The 18,545-nt window shown below is 34.3% G+C and overlaps 1 protein-coding gene across 9 annotated transcripts in view; it reads left to right on the top strand.

The window, feature by feature from the left end:
• The window catches only part of FOXP2 (forkhead box P2), a 554,125-nt gene that overhangs the window by 57,629 nt on the left and 477,951 nt on the right, over positions 1–18,545 (top strand). For 8 of the 9 annotated variants that reach the window (XM_057730882.1, XM_057730887.1, XM_057730881.1 and 5 more), the window contains exon 2: positions 16,869–17,013. The exons of the other annotated variant lie outside the window; for it this stretch is intronic. The gene's annotated coding sequence lies outside the window, so the exon portion shown is untranslated. The remainder of the gene's footprint in view (positions 1–16,868; positions 17,014–18,545) is intronic. 9 annotated transcript variants of the gene reach the window in all.

Raw genomic sequence — 18,545 nt, 5'->3', positions numbered from 1 at the left:
GATTTATCATCTTTATTCCAAAAATTAGTAAAAGAACATCAGCTTGAATTATTTAGTAGTCTTGTTCTAAAGTATTTGTTATTTGATACTCAAATCTCCATTTGTTAGGAATATATTTCTATGCTAAGGAGGATAGAAGAAGGTACGAAGTATAAGTTTTAAGGATAAGGAAATAGAGATTAACATAGTTGAAGGCAGATTTAACAAATATTGGGTTAATTCATTATTGTGAATCTATAAGTAAATGAATGACATTTACATTTAGAGAAAATTGGCTTCTTGGGTTTATTTATTTAAAGTCTCAGCGAATACATGTTAGGCTATCTGTGACAAGTATTATAAGTAAGTAAACAAGTGTTTTCTTTACATAATTTTAGATGATTAGAGACATATTTTCAACAAACTTCTCTTCACGAAGTGCTCACATAGACCAGTAACTGAGAGGTGCTTTCCGTGTCACTATTGGACACATTACATTGTACACTTTTTGAGTTTTGTTCTGTTCTGAGTTACAGTCTGGCTGAGAAGTTTAGTTTCACTTGGAGACGTTCAAGAAGTTTTAGTGAAAAAAAATCTAATTTATGAAGCATTTTAATGGGACAAGGTGTTAATCAAATGTTATTTTAGAGTTTATAAATAAGCAAGGGGAGGAGGCTAGAATGACCCATGTGGTAATAGATTAGAGTTGCAGACATAGACTGTAGGTTTAGCTTAATAAAAACTTTAGCTTAATGTACATACAGATGATTATGGGTAGAAGTGTTTATAGATATTTGCAGACACACTGGTTAGTATACACACTTATTTCCTTGCTCTGTCAGCTGAGAGGCCTAAAAACGACAAGCATACTTAGTGCCTGTATCTTGGTTTTAGCACTCTTCTCCTAAAAAAAGAACCAGGGATCCTTGGAGAAATGGGGCTTATTCTCAGATTGGGGCAGGAAATACACAAGATACAGCTGGAACTCTTGTGATGCCAGAAAATAAGAAAACATTCAAGAAAAGCACAGTATGTAAAATGAATCTCCCTAAGTCCATGCCATACCTATATAGTTAAAGGATTCAGTAGATAAGTGGGAGAATAGACATTTCCCAAAGAGAAGAATTTCAGATAATTAATGTAGATGCTTCACCCTCAAGGAGGTGGAGCATAACTCCTGACTCCTTAATTTTGGGCTGTGCGTGGTGGTTTTCTTCCAAAGAGTACAGTATGGAAAAAAGGGAAAAAGAGTAACTCCATTAGAGAAACCTGACAAACCTATCCTTGGCCAGATCATCAGGGTCAACAGCAACAGTGATGTAAGTTATGTATCATGTCCATAGTATATAAACTTGATATGATGTGGTGAAAAGGGCAGTTTTCTACCATGGTCTTCTCCCCCCATAAATCTGTAAGCCTAATCTAATCATGAGAAGAACATCAGACGGATCCCAACCAAGGGACAGTGTACAAAATATAGTTTGGGAAACTATCATAGCCAAGAGTAGTGAGCCTAAGGAGACATAATGATAAAATATAATATGGTATCCTGGATGGGATCCTGAAACAGAAAAAGGACATTAAGTAAAAACTCTGGAAATATAAGCATGATATGGACTTTAATGTTCAAAAAACTTGATGTTGGCATTTCTGCATCTGTGGGCTTAGCGTGGCTAAATTGGGTATGGTGGGAGATTGAGGGGTGGGGACTTGTGGTAGGACTGAATAATAAAAATAGCTAACACTGTTTAGAGCTTACTCTAGGCCAGGAATCACTTAAACATCTTATGTGTCTTGCTTAATTTTTTAAAACAACTGTTTGGTAGGTAGTGTTCTTGTCTTGTTAGAGCTGAAGAAATGAAAGATTAGATGGCTTGCCCAAGATTAAGCATTAATACTCTCCTATTAACTATTAGGCTTTGCTGAGAATGGCTGTTTTGGGTGTAGCTGCAGGGAACAGTTCCCCTCTGTCATTAGGTTTGGCTTCTGCCCAGATACGTAGGTGATAAAGTGTAATAAGAAGACGTTTTATACACACACACACACACACAAAATGAAACTAGAAAGTTTTTTCCTTTAGATTATGGTGTGTGATTATTTCATGCTCATTTTCCTGATACCTTTTATATGTCAGGTATACTGAAATTCTACAAATTGCTGAGTCCCCAACTCACTACTATTTCAGTAACTGAGCAAATACGCTCCAATAATAAAACCTTAGGCAAAAAATCATTATTTAGCATTGCCGTTGTATTTTAAAGTATTTCTCCTCTTTTTTTACTGTATCCTTTCTTATAACAGCATTTGGATTTTGTTGGCTTTGTAATCCTCAAATAACAGATAAAGTAACTGAGGCCTAAGAACGTTAAATCAAGCTTGTGTGACAACTTTATGTACAAAGAGCTCCAAAACATGTAATCCTGCAGACTTCTATTTTGCTTTTCTGTGACATGGAAATAATACAAAATTAGTTCCCAACAATTCTTAGTTTTGTAGAGCCTAGCTGACAATCAGCTCAGTTTTATTATTTTTATAAAAATTATTTTATATTTACATAATTGCAATCCAAGTAGAGGTGATGCTAATAGGCAGAGACAAATATCCGCCCAGAAAAAAGTCTGTTCTGTCAATTGAGGTGAACTGTGTGCCCTTGGCTTGAATCTTTAGGGTGTCTCACAATCCAGTTTCTTGATTTCCACGTAGTGAGTAGTGAGGATCTAGTGAGACTTATTTATTTGGGGACACAGAAGAATTTCGAGAGTATTTTCTTTTTGATGCACTGTATTAAAATTCTGTAATTTAACCCGCAGTAAAGCAGTCCATCCTTTTATACCTGCAGCCCGTTACATCCTGACTAGGGATTGCATGCCACTGACAGGTAACTAAACTGTTCCACTTAACCTTTTTTATTCAGCTACTACTTCTGTGGTAGTGCCTCCCGATTTTATTCATGTTTGACACACATAGAAAGTGATGGTATTTGGAGAGCACCTTGGGTTAACTTGTGGCCAGTGGTGATTGGCCTGAGGGCTCTGGCTGCCCCAGGCTCCTCTTGCCACCCTGAGGGCAGAAAGGATCAGCATCTTGGCATCTCTGTAACATATTTGTGACACATCAGGTGCTTTAGCACTCTTTTCTGTGACATGCAGCGGTGTGTTTTCCCCAAGTGTACTGTTTCCACACCATGTTGTGTAAGATTTTTTACAAAAATATTTATGCTGAAACCTGGATTATACAGACCACAGATAACATTACAGTTTCTTAAACCAGTTTGAATCCTGCTCTTGACAATTTCCATGGACAATTTCATTATTTTGGGTGGGGAGCGTGTCTTATGTGGCCCAGTAAGTCATTCTTCTTTCCCAGCTAAGTTCTGAATTAAATGAGAAATAAATGAGAGGTCATGTTTCCCAATAAGATGATTTACCTTTCCTTCCCTGGCAAGAGGTGGAAGACCAAGAGACTGAGAGAAGACCAAGAACTTTGTAGGAGTTATGTAAGTAAGCTCTCTACAAACTTTCAGGAAACAGCATGAGTGGGGAAGAAAATCACCAATACCATTAAGTGATTTTTCCATCATTAATTGTGGAGAGCTGTGCAAAATAAAACACTTTATATACCAACAGAAAAAATAGAGCTTTATAAGGGGCTCTTACTAGAGCCTCTCTTATATCTGAAAGAGGACTTCAAATTGAAGTTTTTCCAGCTAATGACTTAGGAAATTTATCAGTATTTTATAAAATAATTAAAAAATCAGGTTCTTCTATTTTTGGTTGACAGTTTTAAGCTTAGGAAGCACAGGTATTTCAGAAACAGTATTATTTATAGGTAAATATCAGGTTTTTTTTACCATTATAAATTCCAAAGAATCACTAGAATTTAAAAAGTATATAAGCAATGCATTTTAAGTGAGGGGGTGGATTAAAATTTCAGGTATCCAGAAACATTTAGGATAATTTCCAGAAGATCCATTTCAAGTAGAAAAGTCTGGAAAAGTAAGAGCCTAACTTATAAGTGGTATTATACCATTTATGTTAACTTAAAACGCTCTCTTCAAAAGGAATTGGTTGGCATTTGCTGTTTTAGTCCCACCCTAACGTAAGGCTCTCCATCTTCTCATGTATGGTTCGGTGTCAGCAAATGGTGTTTCCCTCTTTACCTTTCTGCAAGTTGGTCAGTAAATCATTTATAGGCTGAACTACTAGGCAAGTATTGCTGTTTGTGAAAGATAAAATTAAATGTAACTGTTATGTACCCTTGAGGACAAAGCATTCTGAAAGAAAAATTAAAATATTATTTTTTAAAAGCCCACTTTCAACTTAGATGGAGAAATTAAGCTATGTCCCAGAATATCCCAAAAATGATTGAGAATCTTTTTACCATTTGAAAATATACTTTCTAGTACTACTTTAAAGGCATAATTTATCAGAGTAATATTATCAAGCACTGTGATTAGATTCTCTTGAGATTTAGTTTTCTTTCATAGTTTGCACTTGCTCCTAAAAATGGAATGATTTAGTGTATTGGTCAGGACAGGTTAGGTATGTCTCTTGCCCTCTGCACAAAACCATATGACACTACAAAAAATAATTGTGGTTGCACCTGGAGAAGAGAAACAGTAACTATATTCAATATAAAAAGGCTGTTAAAATGAAATGTAGTACCTTTAGCATTTATTTTGCAAAGCCCTATCACATATAGTATCTTTGTTGATCCCCATAACAACCCTATCTTTTATATTTATATATATATAAACTCAGAGGTTAAATGACTTGACCAAGAATAAACTAACAAGTGGCTGATTTGTGAGACAGATCCAAAATCTCAGATACCATGTTCAGTGCCATTCCCTCTATACTTTTCCACCTAAGAAGCAGATGTCATTTATGTAAATTCTAAGTATTCAGTGAGGGACAATGAGAAGTTTCAAATAGCTAGATTTTGCTGGATTTAAGGAGCCTTATAAGTGCTGAGATTATTCAGCTATATAACTGGCTACCACAAAAAGCAAGTATGATTAGAAATGGTTAGGCAGAGGCTAGATGGCCATCTGTCAAGCTTGCTTTTGGACTGAATGACCTTTAATATCCTTTCCAATTCGGAGATTCCATGACTCTGTGGTGATAATGATGCTGTTTCAGCCTGTTGCCAAGTAACATGTCTGTTGTTTTTCCTGCCTGTCACACACAGCAATGGCAATAAGTATCATTTTCCTCATATGCCATGATAAATTTATATCATAGTGTCATATTAGCAATTAGCATTACCGAAGTTTCTTACCTTTATAATGTTCAAATCTATTCTAAAAATGCTGCCAAAATTTCATTTCAAAAGGTGTGCATATAAAATCCCTTTGATGGATGACATACCCTAAAGCCATATCCCTGATGCCTTCCCCTTTCTTTTCCTTTCAAGCTTCATCATTCATACCCTCCTCAATCTACCATTGCCTGTACTGATTAATAAAGTGACTCATTCATTTGTCCACTCATTCTGTAAATAGACATTGAATCTATGAGCAGAGCACTCTTTGTAGTTAAGAAAATACACGATGAGATTTAGAATCTTACTAGCTATCAGGGTGGTAAAGCAGAGGAATCAATTCATGTCAATTCAGCATGTATTCATTAGGCGATAAACAGTAGGGTTACATAGTACCTGGTTTAGATCCACCATCAAAAATGAATGAGTTGGTTTCTGAATCCAAATAAATTGACCAAGTCTAAGAGGTACAGGGTTTACTTTATCTTACTCTGGCTGTAAGGCAGATGAAACTCACCACTCTACAGAAGCTATCCAGTGTCATACATAAACACATACAAAGGCAGAAACATATACATATATAAAGAATGATCTTTTGCTACTGTAAAATGCTTTGTTCTCAGCTCAAGAAAACTCAGGTCCCTTGTTGAAGGTTTTGAGTGCTTTCATTGATTTTTGCTGAACTCTTTTATCTACAGCCAACTTATGTTTGTAATTGGTGAATGAATGAGTTTAGTTCTAATATGAATGTTGGTTGATATTTTGCTTACATTAAGGGGAAAGATATGAGTGAAATAACAAAGATGTATATTGGCAATTAATAATAATAATAATAATATAATAATAATGAGATTAACTTAGTAATTCATCATTTGTATAACTCCTTTACTGAACCAGATTATAGTTTTTGAATATTGGGAGAATATTTCCTGTTTTTTGTGCTATTCACGTAAAAGATGTGGGCCTGTCATATTCACCTGGGCCTAATCATAGGAAAACTCACAACATGGCAACTGGCTTCCATCAGAGTGAGTGTGTGAGAGTGAAAACACAGAAGTCAGAGTTATTTTGAAACCTAATCACAGAAATGAAATGTTATCATTTTCCCATATTCTGCTTGTTGGAGGTAAGGCACTAGATCCAGCCCACATTCCAGGAGAGGGGATTGCATGGGGCATAGGAAGCAGAGGTTCGGGGCATTGGGAATCTTCAGGGTGCTACCACAAGTATAAATCCTACTAGACTGCTTTCCTTGTGATATCTACAATATGTAACCAAGCCAAAAAATCTGAGAGTCAATTTCAGTTTTCCCTCTTTTAGTCAATCACAAAGTGAAATGGACACTAACATAAATGTCTACCAAACATATCCTCTTTGCTTCATCTCCTTTGGTACAGTCCTCCAGATTTTCATTCCTTCTTATTTAAATTGCTACTTCTTATTCCTTCCTATGCCTATTGTAGTATTTGACATCAGTTGCTCCCCAGTTCCACCTCCTATCCCAGGCTTTTGTACAGCTTGTGGGGCTACATCAGTGAATTCCTAGTGCTGAGCACAACACCTGGACATGGTGCACATGCAGATATTTTTGACTGAATGATTAGGCATTACAGGCAGAATGGGAGTCAGTATTAAAAACTCCTTAAATATCCCAATGCCACTAAATCCTTTGTATTTTATCCTAGAATATTGGCTGTTTCTCCCATTGGGAAAGTGTTGAATCCATCTTTTTTCCTAATCACACAGAGTTTCTTCTTGTCTTTTTTCCTGAGTCCTAATCTTTTACCTGTGACTTTTTGAAAAGTGGTCTTGACTTTTGTCTCCTTGGAACACCTCCAACATCTGACATATTATCAGAAATAAACAATTGCCAAATGTATAAATGTGTGATTCTTAGCATAAGATTTTTATACAAACTAATAAAAAAAAGCTGTGATATAGTTTCACTGTGAAAACCAACTAAAATGTCCTTCTGAAAGGTGCAATAAACTCAAATCATACTTTCTTTACCAAAAAGTGCTTTCTAGCACACATCTGCTACTTGCTGAGTTTATAAGTAACATCAGCAGCAGTAGCTGTTTACCACCAAAAATTTCTTTTATTATTAATTCCCACTATGCTTTGAGTATTTTTTATCTGTCTAACAAATTACATTCATTAAACTAATGAAGTAATAAATTGTTTCCACTTTTTCAATCAAATAAAAATAAATGTCAACTGGAGCTTCTTAAACTAACAAGTGAAACTTTTGACTTACCTGTTTTACATATGTTAAAAATAAGTTAAAAATAAAATATAGCAGAATAATGGATAAAATTTGACTTAATTTTAGTACCCTTATCTTGAGTGAAAAAATAATTTCCTTTTAAGTTTCCTCCTGAAATGCTAAGGATGTGGGAAACATATCATAGTGCAACATAGTGTAGGGAACTCTGGTTTGAGGACTCTTCGTGTGTACTCTATAAATGTTGTAATCAGCAGCATTTTAAAATTAGAAAAATGGACAGATTATTTGAGTACCATTTAATGTGCAATTAGATTTTCTAGCAGGTGCTCATTTAAAAAAAATTAAACTGTAAAAGGATTGAGTAGATATATCAAGTTATTCTCTGCTGTAAGCTTTAAATGGTCAGTTTGGCTTGTTCAATTTTAGTTTAATTATTAAAAACAGGTAATACATAATACCTCAGAGCTTACTGTCTCAGTTACTTCAAAGGTATGAAGAGATAGTTATATTTTTAGCTCCCAACTAAACAGGTTGGGACCTGTGACAGACGCCAATGGCCCTCCGTTTGTCCCAATGTGCCATATAACTGGTATTGATTTTTATGTGTATGAAAGTTTGAGAAGCAATGCCTAAAGTATCCATTTCCCCTTTTCAAGAATCAATCACACTAACCAGTTTTTCAGAATTCTTCTAGAAATAGTGATATATATATATATAAAAACATATATGTATCTCTATATGTCACTTTTTCACAGATGGTAATATAAACATATACACTTTGACGTATCCAGCTTTTTCCACTTAACAGTGTTCCTTAGAAATGGTGCCCTGTTAGTAGCATGTATAGTGCTACCCTGTTCTTTTTTTTTTCTGCTGCGTAGTATAGCTTATTAAATAGATATATTATCTTTAGTTACAAGTGGCACATTTCTAAGAAGCTTTGTTAATATATGCTTAAGATAAGTGTACATTCTTTATATGATATCTACTTCAGGAAAAACAACTTTTAAAACTTCTTAAAATTGCAGTGGTTTATGTCACTGATGGTCACTTTCACTGTTGAGGTTTTCCTAGATACCAATTTTCTCTCCTTGGCTGGACTATTGTGTTTCTAGCTGGGCTTTTATTGTACAGCAGAATGTTTTTGATCAGATTGTATTTACAAGACAGCCTGGAATTGTGGCGTTCTGTCAAGTACATCACACACATTTAAAATATTGTCTAAATATTTATTCCCATGATGGATTACTGTGGCTCACAAAAAGCAGTTACGACCTACTGAGTAAATAATTTTAGTTTTTAAAAATTTGGAAAGGCTTTGAAGGGGTCATAATGATGTCTCATCTCAGTTGTGAGAAACAGCCACTGAGTACCCTTGCTTTTTTCTCTAAATGGTATTTTAATTCTTTAGTGTTTAAGCAACAGGACAAAGGAAAAAAAAGAAAAAATTTAAACAGATTGCCTGCAGGTATAGTCTTTCTTTCTTCCTTCCCATGACACTATCTCTCTATTATGAAAAAACATACAAACAAAATCACAAACAAACAAAAGAATATTGCAGCAAAGTTTAAAGGTTATTGGAAGCTAAAACAGAATTCCAAAGATGTGCAATGGAAATGCAAAAACATTTAAAATAAATGGATGTATTTCACTCAGATTTGAAAAGTTAATTTTTATAATGAATTGCGGTTTGATTTAAATTTGTTTTTTGTGAAACTTCCTGTTTAAAAAGTAGTTTATTTCTAAGTCAGCTTGGAAATTGTGCACTTCATCCTGCTTCTGTTCTTTCAAAAATGATACAAGGTTTTTGCTCCTAATAATTAATTTAAACTTATGTATGTGTGTGTGTGTGATTTTCTTTTTTCAATTATGTGGCACCAGGTTCTTTTATTTATAATTCAGAGGCTGCTTGAACTTTACAAACCTTTTGCATTTATTTGAGATTAATTTGTTATTTCTAAAGAAAGTGAGGAAAATAGTTTGATTTTTTTTCATGCGATATTGTTTATCTAGACATTGTGGGTTTGTGATTGTAACATCTTTTGACAAGCAAATTAGACAGTAGAAAGAGCATCCAACTTGGAGCTTGGGGCATATGGTGCTACCTTCTGCAAATATAACTCAAAAACAAGCCATTCTGTTCAGTAAGGGGTCATACTCAGTTTCGGGTTCTTTACCTTGGTGTGCAAGGGAAAAAGTAGCCTCTTAAGGAAAATTGTAATCTCAGAATCTCAGAAAAATATACCTTGCTAAATTGAAGCTCAAAGTAAGAGAGATTAAGAAATGCAGGCCTACAATTTCCTTATTTTAAGATCTAAAATTACAACTTGAATGTAAAAATAAGGAAAACAATTGCGGTAGCAGAAATCCAACAGAGTAGTTATTTAGATTATTATTACAGCAAGTAGAATTATTAATCCTGTGAAAATTTTGCTCTGTAAAATAATACTGTGATTAAAATTCACTACCTGGTATCTTACAGTATGTCAGCATGGTGAAAAGAACTATTCTGAAATGATCAGTTGGACACATTACTTTTGCATGTCAGCATTTCTATTTTATTTATCTTATCTAGGACTGATAGGTAAAATAGCCCAATATATATACAGCTTGGGATTTCAAGGTATGGATAAAGATGAGGGAAGGTCTGTCGATCAGGTTTTAATTCATACTGTCATTTTGAGCACACGCTTCTACAGATGGTGGAGTTTTGACTGCCAATCAGAGCACCAATACCTTTGAGACAGCTGTTGCAGATAAACTTCTTTTACGTGCGTTAGGTCAGGAGTAGTCAAACCTGTTACAGCACCTGCTTTTGCATATGCAAATCTGTTGTTTTGTCATTTTATTAAACAAGAAAAGGTAACAGTCTCTTGTGGTTGTAAATAAGTCTGGAACATCGCCTACATGAAATGAAATCCAGCAAAAAGACAACTGTGATTTCTCTTGTGTAGTCATGGGAGGTTGCTTCTGTTTGGGGCTTTGTTTCTGGAAGACTGCCTGTAATTTGGAGGGAGGGTAGAGAGGCAAGTTTATGTTTGGAAGCAAGAACAGGGAAGGTGTTTGCTGTCATTGACTGTAGGGTAGTTGTGAAGTTTGACATGCCCAGAAGCTACCGAATGCCATGTGGGGCCCCCCACTGCATACCACAGTTTTCATCATCTGGTGAGCCTGCAGCAGGATTTCCAGGCACTGGAGTCGACAACATGTCTACTTTGGTTTGGAGTTGATTGATCCACGGAACAGAACTTGCTTGTGGGATCTTCCCTTGCTATAGAACGACATAAATGATTGAAATGCTTTCTTTACGAAAAAAAAAAAAATCCAGCTATCATTTGTTTATAGACCTTACTGTTTATGGGAAAGAAATTGTCAAATAGTAATGCAAGCAGAGTTTGCTGGAAACTTTCACTAATGTTTGTGAATTATTGTCTTGTTCAAGTCTGACATAAATAAAAGTGGGAAAACACAATTAGGGAGGAAGAGAAGGTGGAAGGAGATTGTTATTTACTGTATCTATTTAAAAGGTTAGTGGTATGTAGTAAAAATGGCACCTCAGGATTTGCAAAATGACTGAAGATTTTACTCTGTGTTGCCATAGATTGCTGTGGGGGAGAAAAAGGAAATACTAGAATTGATGAGCAAATGTTGCATGTTGTCATTTTAGATTACATTATTTTACTGTGAAGTTGTTCCTAATTTTCCTTTTTGAAAAACATTGCAGCATGCATGTACTATAGCAAGTAATGTTATAAATTTGTTAATTGCATTAATTATGTTGAAGTTTGTTTATTCTGACATGTATTTACGATAAGCAGGTGTAAAAAAATATAATTTTCTAGCTTTGGGAGAAAAATGAAAAATTCTTCCCTGACCTTTTAACCTTGTCAAATGATTTCCCTGCTCTTGACACAGTGCATTATATTTGCAGAGGTTGGAAGTTAACTCTTCAAGTTACCAGACATCATTTTTATTGGGATATTAATTCTCAGAGGTGCTAATCTCATCAAGATTTGTAGGCATTTTCTTTCATAGGCCCTTCTGATTTGTAGCTCTTTCTTTTCACAGCAGTATTAAATACCAAACCTTCTCTGATATGGAAGTTCATTAGAGATATGTCTTTGATGGCAGCCCTTTCCTGGCTTCAGTTTCAAATACCTTGATGTAAAGCTTAAGAAGCCATTGTGTTGTAAGCCCTCCTTGATGTGCCTTATTTAGATCTGCATAGTAAATCAAGGAAAGTAAATAACAAGGCAGCAGATGGAAGCATGGAGATAAGGCCAGTGAACAATTGTATTTGTATTTTGTTATGATGTTGACAGGAGCTAAAATTCACTAATCTAGTTCAACTGATCTGCATTTCAAAGAAATCTCATTTAGCAGCAACTTGAAGGTTTGTAAGATAAAGTTCTTTTATTGCAGCTTTTATTGCATTCTTTGCTAATTTATCTGGTCAAGATTTCGCCTTGCTTACTTAAAGCTGCAAGCATGTTACAAGGAGTCTTAAATACTATGAAAGCATTAATGTCTAGACTATGAACTGAAGGTAATTACATATCCAGCCCTGAATAGGGTACATTTAGAAAATACTGTTGTCCAAACTCAGTTGTCAGGGCAATATAGATAAGGTAGTTTTTTCTTTTCCTCCTCTCCTGCTTGTTTGTTCTGAGATTTTTTCCACTTCATAAATAAGCTAATATACAATCAACTACTCAGAAATTATGCACAGAATGAGTCGATCCTCTTTAAATGTGAAGCTATTCATGCTGATATTGTTTGTGTCCCTTTGAGAATGGATGAATTTTCCTTTTGGAAGTCTGATATCCTTATTTGACTCTGCAGTTATAAATGTGTAATACGTAAGTGAAATATGTTTAATATGAAATTTAAAGTGTTGTAATAAGCATACTCTGAGGTAACATATACAAATATCAGTACTTTCTAATTTTGATTATAGTATATGTTATTTAAGGGAAATCAGTTATTTTCAAATATAGTTAGAGAAATTAAATATTATATGTGTATATATACCTGTCAACTAAATTTTGAGTAAATTTGGCTTGCATTGGTTTCAAGGGGAAAGTGAGCTCAAGTTCCATCTCTGCCGTTTATGCCTTCTGAGGTCTTGGATAAATTACTTTCTTCTATAAATCTCTCCTGTAAACTGTGGAGGGTAAGCCAGAGGCACACAAAATGTTCCCTGTTAGGAGATACAATAAGTAAGTAAGTAAGTAAATAAATAAATATTTTGGTATATATTTGAGAAACTTGAGTGTTCTTGAGTAAAGAGAAGGTTTGAGATAAAAATCTGAAGATATTTAACCCATGATTCATTTGAAGAAGGGTCAGAACCAGAATATTCAGATGAAGATGTGTAAGAGGCAGTAGAGGATAAAGAGCTGAGCCAAGGAGAAGATGGGAAATTGCATTCATTTTTAGGCAATAAAATGAAATAGTAAGCTTTTCTCAAAATGTAAGTGGATTGTATAACAAAAGATTTTGTGTTTTGTATTGGTTGTTCAGAACTCAGACCCACACTTTCCTTAAAAAACCATGTCGTATACATGGCTTTTAGGTCACAGGCTAGCCCTTCAATTTAATTTTGAGGTCAAAAAAGGAGTACTTTATGTCCCTAGAGAGCTTGTAAATATTATATGTATTATTTTTTAAAATATGAAATTTGTTACTAAATCTTAAAAATTGAATCTGTCTCTGTGTCTCTATATCTGTTTCTGTCTGTCTCTCTCTCTCACACACATACACACACACATACACACGGACACACGCACACAGAGCTTTTCTAACTTCTCTTGAAAATTCACAAATTCACATTTGGCAGGGCTAAGACTGCATTCCTGTAGGGCAAATGGAGGAGCAAATGCAGTAATCTGATAGTTAAAAAACACCTCTTTCGAGACTTTGCCGCAGTACCCTACAACTTTCTTTTATCTTGCACCTAGCTGCTTTACACTTTTATCTTTGGGTATTTTATTTTTTGAGCCTTCTGATGTATTTGATGTTTATCATATTATTTTTTCTAGTAATATTTGCCTGGAAACCTATCCACTATATGCAACAATTTTTGTACGTGAAACATGCTTGGATTACCAATGAGATATCAGGAACAGGTTACCTCTCACTCTAGTGGGTTTGGATTCCACCAGCCCTCCCACCCCATCTTCTGTGGCCTATGAATTCTTTTAGCACTTCACTTTCTCCTTAACTGTTGGTTGCTTCCTTGGTTCCGGAGTTAAGACTGGAGGAATGGGGGACAGAGAGGAGATTGTATATTCAGTAGGAACTTTAAATCTGCAGGTCAGGAGAGAGTTGTGGACTAGATAGACACACTGGGAATCATTTGCAGCAAGTTTGTGGTTATTGCAAGAACTAGAGTACAGATTAGGAAGAGGACTAGAATGAAGTCTTGAGAAAACTGACATTGAGTAAATACATGTAAGAATAGGAACTAACAGACACTGAAGACAGGAGGTCTGAAAGGTAGGAGGGGAATCAAGAAAGAGAGGTGTCATGTAGGCCAAAGATAGAGTTTTAAGAAGGAAGGAATGAGAAATAAGCTAAAGGAATTAGAGAAGTTAAGCAAACCAAGAATTAATGTCACATTTGGATTGGTCAGCTAGGAGGTGATTCCTATGCTGCTGATGAAATGTTTAGCTTCAAGGATGTGGGGATTTAATAAACCCTTGAACTTCTATGTGAATGTATTGATGTTAAAAGAATGGAATGTTGTTCACCCCAATCCCAATAAAATACATAGTCATGCAACAGCATTGTAGAAAACAAGAAAAAGGAAAACAATAACTTGTTGATAAAAATAAATAATTATATAAATGAACTATAATAAATTAATGATACTTTGGAAGAATATATAAAGTTTCCATCTAAACTGGGACACTTTTGAGAAGAAAAGGGGTAGCTGTTAATAACTGCAGTAGGTACAAACCCCATCTATCTCAGGCAATCCAGGATGAATGTTCAACCTGATTATATAGTTCACATTTTTTTGAGTGCTACCTCTGTACCAGACACTGAGATGAGTTCTTTACCAATTTATTTGATTTAATGAGTAAGGGTTTCAGTTGCCAACATTAACAATTATTTCCTTGTATATACTGAATTCACTGACAAAAATGTGTTACATAATTTTGATGTCTTTACTGACCTTAACTCTATATTATTTTACAAAAAGCTGGTACCCACTATATATCAAGTTGTTTCCTAGGGAATGGGGAGATGAAGATGATTAATGCATAGTTCCCATTGTTAACAGTCTATCGGTGGAGTTGAGAGAATCTGGGAACAACATTTCAATGTTGTTCAAGATGATAGTGTAGTTTCTGAAGATCCCGATTAGTACTTTAGTACATTATGTTCTGTATTTTTTAGAGTTAAGATTATAGTGTATTTGAACATGGCAAGGTAGAGTTTGCTTTTTGTCAAAAGTTTTACCAATGGACTAGACACGGTATAGCTAATTGTGCATATAAGTGGGTTTTTCTCTATCATAGAAAGTATATTCTATGTATGTGTATATAAGTGTGTGTGATATATGGGGGGGCGGAGAGAAAGAGAGATATCAGTTCTTTATCACAAAGGGATGCATTTCCATATTTATAATGTAATTTTAGCCACACTCAAACTATATTCTGTGAGAGGTCTGGCATATTTCTCTGACACATCTGGTAGATATGTATGGCATTAATTAGCATAGGTATCGCTATAAATGACATGTCAGTCCAGGACAACAAAAAGTATTTGTTACTAATGTCAGTCATTCACCCTTTGTCAGTTCAAAGGCTTCCCTAAAGGAATGTGCATTGATCTGCACTGATCCAAAATACAGCAAAACCATTTCTGTGTTCTTGAAACTAAAGTAGAACTACCTATGTTTGAAAAGCCATATGGAAATATTTATATAGGATGCATGTTGATAAGTTTTAGTAGTAAGACTGTTAAGTTAGACCAAGATTAGTTGAATCTTTCTAAAAGAAAACATGCCAGTTTTCTGTAATCCTAAAATGTAGTCTTGAGTGAGTTTTCACCTTCAGTAGCTTTAATTTTTCATAGTCAAATTTCTGTTTGTTTCACCTTGAAATAATTTTGAAATATTCCAGGTAAATGATTGCTAAAGGACCCCTTACACTGGTTAAAATCAGAAGGGGCTCACAAAAATATCAACTTGTGACCAGATGGGTGGCTTAAAGAGACATTCTTCTGTCCACATGTATTTTGGTTTTTGCATTTAGCTACTGTGATACAGCAGTTGATTGCCTTCACTTGTTTACTATGTTGCCACTATAGTTTTCTGGGATTTTTTGGCATAATAATCACAAGTGTAATAGTCTTAAATTTCTGAGCGAAAACTGGCTTTAAAGTGCTACCAGACACATTTCCTCCATTTGTATTTTATTCCCAATTTTCTCTAAATGTTCCCCTACATTCTAATTTATTATTTAATGGAAAGCAATGTAAATGACTTTAAGATAAGGCAAGAGAGTGTGATCCAGGGTATGGCACAAGTTGAAGACATTTATCTTAATATTTCATTTTAATGAGGCAGAAAATATCCATTATTAGAAAACTACAATTTGATGAAGTTTGTAGAATACAATTAACGCTCTTAAAGTTATGAATGTTCATACCACCAAAGGTCAAATAATCATACATTATGTTTCTATGTTCTTGTGAAGGTAGGATGTATTGCATTTTTGCATTGTATAGATTTCTTAGAGAATGAACATCAAACGAGATTAAAAATGTACTCATGTTATATGCTTTAATTTGACCAACATGCTCTGTTTGAATAACAGTTCCCAACCTTTGTACCATCTTCAGACTTCTTACTCTAGATTACTTGCCTGCCTACAGATCCTTTGCTATCTGTTTCTGGTCTGTGTCATGCTCTTGAGATCATATTTTTATTATTCCATTAAAATTTTTTAAAATGGATTTCCCTTTACACTTTTCTAATCATCCTGTAATTCTTTAGCCCTAAGACATTAAAATGAATGAGTAAAAATATTTGATACCTAATCGTCTCTGCCAGTCCATTCAAACTCATGGATTTGCAAAATGATGTTAAAGTCTTTTAAAAATACATTTGAGTAGGCTTTTGTAGTCATTTGGATTTTGAATATTAATTTTCTCTTGCTATGCTGCTTAGCCATAAAAATGAAAAAGAAGATAGATGTGAGTTTCTTTTAGTGGTGTTAATTTAAACTACTGGATTTATTTATTGTAATATTCAACAATGGCAATTCCTATTTTCTCTCTTCACCTCAGATCCAACAGGAAATAATGAGAAGCTCCCACCCCCCAGCACAGTAAGAAAAAAGTTTGATGCATTTTGTAATAATTGATTAAAAGTATAATTTCCCCCTAGATCAAACAAATAATAGAAGTCTGTTGAAGCTTTGTCCTGACCTATTCTGGAAGTAGAAGAATACCCTGGAGAAAGGAGCATTGTAAGCACAAAGAATAAAACTCCTCAATCCTGGGAGAGAGAATTAAAGTCTAACTCTCCAAATGTAAGTTATCTGTACTCTGTATTTTCCATCTCTCAGTTTTTGTGGCTGTTCAGATGAAAAATAGTAGAAAAATAGGTGATGACAATATTCTTTTGGATTTTTTTCTCTACAAAGTATACAGATGTTTTGGTTGGTAACTTAAATTTGTATCTGTGTTAACATTTTCTAACTAATAACATAAGGTGATGCCTTATAATAATAACATTTAAAGCAAAATGGATTAGTTTTAATTTTACCTTCTGGCGGAGAACTGTTAAGAATTTTGAGAGTATTCTGATGAAAAGAAGGTAACTTCCTTTAATATGTGCAATTGTGCCATCATAATCCCTTTATGCTCTAAACTTTGATTCTTTCTTTTTCTTTTATATTTCTTCATATCTGAGAATAAGACTATCTTAATATATCTATTTAAATCCACCTTCCAGTAAGAGAGACGTTAAGTCCTTTTTTCACTTTGCATGGTGAAAATGGATTGAACTTAATTTGTATCCATAATCTGCTATAAAATATATATAAATTCTGTCAGCTCAGTGTATTGGAAAGGCTGATTTCCTTTTTTATTAGGAAGAACTTAAAAGATGTCTGTTAATGATTTTATAGAAACATAGAATTCAGTTGCTGTTCAGAATTGCCAGAAAGAATGATGGCTAAAGGCAATGCTTCTTTTAGGGAAATTATTTGGGAAGAAATTTCTTATCATCACTACCTTTATCTGGAAAGTTACCTCGTGCATCATCCTTGCAATAAGACACTTGATATGTGATGTAATGGCTTAACTGCCAGAAATTTGACTTTTGCCTAATAACTGATAACCTTTTTCACTCATCAGTGAAAAAACTCAGTGATAGGGTATTGTTTTGATTTTAAAATGTCCAAATTATGCAATAGAAAATGAATACTTACTAGAGTTGAATAAAACCAAATCATACATTCTCCCAGTTATCTCCAAAATTGAAATATGCATCTTTACAGGTTGTGAATGTGATATTTTTAACCACATAGCATCTGACAAAGTTGTCAAAGTAGTCTACCATGAAGATTCTTCATAATTTCTAGGTTCATGTTTAATCTTGTTGGTTGGAACATCTGATAGAGCCAGGGAACACTGTGGCCATTCCTGACAATCTGTAGTTGTGTGTTAGGAATCTTGAATTTAACAGAAACTATGCATAAAAAAAAGAAACTTTTTTGGCCTTAGAAGTTCAGTTCAAAATTTTTCCATCATTGAACTAGAATAGACAACTTGGAGAAAGACTACAAACATCAGTATTGCTTTCACGCCATGAAATACTTGCTTTTCACTTAAAACCTTAATTTTTATTATTGAAAAGTGCGACGAAACTTGAAAAAGTTATTTAAATTTGATAGGTTAGCAGTGAATTGTCATTTATTGGTTTGAGTTTGATGAAGAATTGGAAAATATTCTAATTCACAGAAAAAATTTTCTCATCTTCTGCTCTGCAGAAATGAAATTAGATAAAGTATAGCAACAATAACATCGTTGAATCTCCTAAGCATAATGTTGATTAAAA

Source organism: Hippopotamus amphibius, chromosome 4, assembly GCF_030028045.1.
Source record: "Hippopotamus amphibius kiboko isolate mHipAmp2 chromosome 4, mHipAmp2.hap2, whole genome shotgun sequence".
NCBI classification, from domain to species: Eukaryota; Metazoa; Chordata; class Mammalia; order Artiodactyla; family Hippopotamidae; genus Hippopotamus; species Hippopotamus amphibius.
The sequence above is the reverse complement of the archived record's forward strand: the minus strand, read 5'-3'. Positions and strand labels throughout refer to the sequence as shown.